Genomic DNA, 4,743 nt, shown 5'->3' with positions numbered 1-4,743 from the left:
CCATACAGCATAGGAGTCGGCGCCTATGCTGCCAGCCAATTCACTCATGCCACCAGCATGCCTGCTTTGCTCGTCACAGCACCTGCTGTTGTCACACTGCAGTTCATGTGGCCACCTATCAGCAGCCATGCAAAATGCAGCATGACAACCTTTTTTCTTACAAAAATACGATATACAGTAGTAAGACATTGTTCCATACTTTTTAAAAAGAGAATTCACTTTGTTTATTGGAACATTCTCACTTAGGTATATTTTCTTTTTCTTTTTCTAATAATATTATTATTGAGATTTTATAATTGCAAATATCAAATATCATATACCATTATCCAATCCTACCTTACCTTACATTTACAATCCCCTCCCTCCCCTACTGTCTTCCCTCATCTTTCCCTTCTTGTTTGTTACATTGTTTTGTTGTATTCTGCATGTATATATACTGTATATAGATGTATTTTCTGTTCCAAGAAAGCAATGGCATTTGGTTTCATGAACATCTCCAAATCCCACAGTGAATTGGTTGCTTGTCTTTGATCCCAAGCCATCTGTTATCCTCTAATGTAGCTGAGTGTAGTCCAACTTGAATCTCTTGAAAATGGTCACCACTGTACCATAGCTTGCTTAATTAAATGTGTTATTGCTTCTCTATGTGTGTGTCCAGAACCACTCCCAGCCATATCCAGAGGACAGCAGCCAGGTGGAACGGAATGCCCTGTTATCACTGCTGCTTTATATACTTGTGCTATTCCAGTGGAGAGAATCTGGATCCATATCTTGGGACCTGAATATTATTTACGATTTTGCATTCTTATTCATACTTTTATGAAGATTTTCATTAGTCTGTATTGTAGTATTCCATTTTATTCAATCACATTCCCAAGAATGAAAATAACATACTGCAGAGAACTGCCTCGCAGTTTCAGTGGGCGGATTTATTAGATTCAAAGCAATTCATATTGTAAAAAGTGATTTATACATGCAGTGTATTTTAAGAAGTGACGTATCATTTATAAAGTGTCCTGCAAAATTAAATTTTATTTCATTTTTCATATCCTTGTTATACATGGCACACTTGACCATACTTTCTTGTTCAGTTGTATTTCTAACCTATATTCTGCTGCGCAGTTGTGGCAGCAGATCAGTTACAGCAGAAGGTCCCCAGCACGGGTTTATTGTGAGTATTTCATATAATTTTGAGAAGGGCTGTAGCTCAATGTTAGAGCATCTGCTTTGCATGCAGAAGGTCCTAGGTTATATCCCTGGCATCTCCATGGAAGACTGGGAAGCCGTGGAGTGTCTCTGCCAGTCCATCTAAACAGTACTAAGAAGGGGGCTTCCTATGTTCCTAATTTCTTATGGTTTTCCTTAGAAAGTCTTCATTTATTTACTCTGGAAGACTGCGAAGTGGGGAGAGCATTGTAGAGCCCAGGAGAGCTAGACTCATACTCATTTAACTAAGGTGCAAATGGTGGGGAACCCATCTGGACTGCAGGAGGAAGAAGAAGGCGTGGCTTCACCAATATGGACATGAAAACACAAAAAGAGCAAGGCAGGGATTCAGTATAATAAGGGACAAATATATCAAGGGACAGTAAAGCAGCAGAATCTAATTGAGGCTAAATCAGCAGCCTAAGTTGACATACATTGGGCATTTACCTATTCCGTTTAGTTTTAATGCATCTGGTTCTGCATGTATTCAAGCATGTCTCCAGTTCCACAAGTTTTATATAATTGCTGCTGCATTAACAGTTTCCTATTGGTCTCAGCTGCAGAGCATGTGTGCCACCCAATAACAAAGAGTGTGCAAGGCCACACGCAAGTATCTGTTTGAGCTGGACGTTACCCTACAGGCTAGCAGTTGAACATTCCTGGGTTGAAGGACTGTTCAGAGGTCAATGAACAGGAAGTCCACAAGAATGGGTTCAATTGCTCTTAAGCTAATTTCCAACCAAATTCCATTCCAGATTGTTGCAACAGTGCCTCTAAGATTCTGCAAGATTCATGAGAATTCCTGTTTCCAGGGAACAAATTATTAATACAGACAGTCCTCAGAAAATAAAAATATTGTGGGCGATGAGAGCATCATTCAGTGTTGTGACAGGTATGGAGAGTGTTCTAACCACAGCAAAACAAATGAGGTTGTGATCGATTTATCAATCTAGTAATTCGCATGTGGTGTCCAAAACTGAATATCTCAAAATCATCGACTCAAGGCAAGGGTGTCTCATCTTACTAATGTCTCTTGGTGGCTGTAAGATGAAAATATACCTATTTTCCATGTCACAAAATATAATAGTTTTGACTTGTAGCTTTCAGTGAAATCTGATTTCATACTGAACACAGCAAATATTAGTAAACATTACACATGTGGCGAGGGGAAGAGGGTTAATGGTTTATAGATTTCTTTTCTGGTCTAAGAACATTGAAAGAGCCAATAGTATTTACTCTGTTTAATGAAACCATGTACCCCTGTTAAATGTAATTGTTCTTGTCAGTCTTCTGCTTGAAATTGCACTACTGCTCTTAAGTGGTAAAAAAAAAAAGCCTGTCTACAAACACAATAGTACTAATGCATATAGCATATATATTGTTAATTTCTAGCATTCTGAAAGTCTCTGAAAGGCTGTCCAGAAGGAAACAATAGCTGTGAGCTGAAGAATTAAACTGCCACTCAAATTTGAATTATTTGTTGCTTAGAAAGAACGATAACACAAGTATGGGGAACCAGTACTGGTTTCTTTAAAACTAATTTGGGAATTGCTTCCTGTGAGGAAAAGTGTATTGGTAATGGTAAGTGTAATTCTGAGTATTCTAATACCTTAGATACCTGAAATCAGATTTACCACATCCTCAGCCTGGAGATGGAAAGACCAATCTATTTCAAGGCCATGTTGATTTTGCATTTGTCCATTCATTTCCATTTGTCCATTAATATGTTTGGTTTTTTAAAAAAAAAATCCATGCAAAAATTAGATTTAAATGCATATTTAAATATTTTTAATCACAAAATACATATTTTGATACATATTTTATCTCCATGTATTTATTGCTATGCATATTTTATGGAGGTGTCTGGACTGGAAGACGTGGTTCAGTCCCTGATTCAGCACTTTGGAAAACACCCCACTTCATTCCAAAGTTAGCTGACTGATTCAGGTTGGGGTTGATCAAGTCTGCTTCCTCCCTTCCTTCAACTCACTATTAATTTTTCCCCTTTTGACAGAAGTGGATGAAATTTGCAGGCATTCTACCTCCTCCAAAGGGGCAAAAGCTTGTCAGATTGGACCTAAGTGGGTTCAGATACTTTTTTGGTTTTTTTTGCTGGGCATCTTTAAAATATGATTTATTTACTAACAATCATTTTTCTTTTATTTGGGGGCAGAGTTTGATGATATTTGCAAGCAAAGTTGTCCCTTCTGAGGGCATGAATCCCATCAAATTTCAGAAGGACAGCTGTAGTGGTTTCTCCACAAGCAATTACAGTTCAGAAGCAGCAAACAAACAAACCCTTTCAGCTAGTGTTTTGTGACCAATTGGTCGGAAAATTGCAGACATGAGACAGGCACCCCAAGCAAAGAACCTGCCAAATTGCTTGCAAATAATTCCAAGGCCTTCTGTACCAGACACCTTTAAAATTCATTTTGAGGTTGTAAGAACTAGAATGGATTCAAATTCTGGATATGATCATTCCTTTTGATTTAAACTTGCCCATCAGTGACAATGGAGCTCTCTCTCTCTCTCTCCCATCTCCCGAGTCTGGTACATGTTCTTCCTTCCTGCATCATCCCAAACTGATCTTATTCTTTATATGTTAAGCTAGAGACATTGTTTCACTTTTAGTTGATGCTTTTCTGTAGCATTTATTTAACGTCTACATCACTGAGCTATCACAAAACATTTCAGGACTCCCCTAACTACATAGATCCTGCGTCACTTCTGAAAAGCCTCAAATTCCTTTGAGGAGCTTCACTTCAGTTGGGAATTCAGGATTCATCTAAATCCAATGCACACCCTTAACATCAAAACATGCATTTTAGCAGACATTTGTGAGGTTTCTTGAGCTGAGAATTTCCTGAGCTGAAAGATAATTTTGTTGCAATTCACACAGTAGTTTGTGAGATGCAGTTCAGGAACATTCACATTGGTTTTCAGAGAAACTGAATTCTTCAAGTATTCCTCTCTTATATCTTGTACTTTTCTGTGTGCTCCATACAGATCCTTTCACGTTCATCAAGCTATTATCTCCATTTTAAAAAATGGGATGACTCATGTGAATGTGTTCTTGTACACATATTTCATGCACTCAGATAAGATTTCTGGACTACGGCACAGACTTTCATTCAATGCTCAAAATTTACCTCTGAATATGAGACCTCTGCCTACAGTAAAAGCTTAAGATAAACAAATTGGGTAAGTTGGCAACACATTTATAGGACTACACATTTATTGAATGACAGCCAAAAAGGAACACTGTGAATTGCTGTCAGGATATTTTTTATCCTCCGTTGCATATTTTGATCAGCTGAAAGGTCTGGATATTTTTGGTGATGAAAATCCATGGTAAGCAAAGTACTGTACAAATAGAATCTCTGTGTCTGCATTTTTACTGACAGCACAATTTTGAGATGCTTTATGCAGTTCAACAAATCTATTGGAGATAAAGAGCAATGGAAAGTAATTTACAATTTCATGGACAACTCAAAAGTTTCAACAAGCAGAAAAGAATCAATCAGATATCCTTGAGAT

This window comes from Podarcis melisellensis (genome assembly GCF_964234715.1).
Source record: "Podarcis melisellensis genome assembly, chromosome: 9".
NCBI classification, from domain to species: Eukaryota; Metazoa; Chordata; class Lepidosauria; order Squamata; family Lacertidae; genus Podarcis; species Podarcis melisellensis.
The sequence above is the reverse complement of the archived record's forward strand: the minus strand, read 5'-3'. Positions refer to the sequence as shown.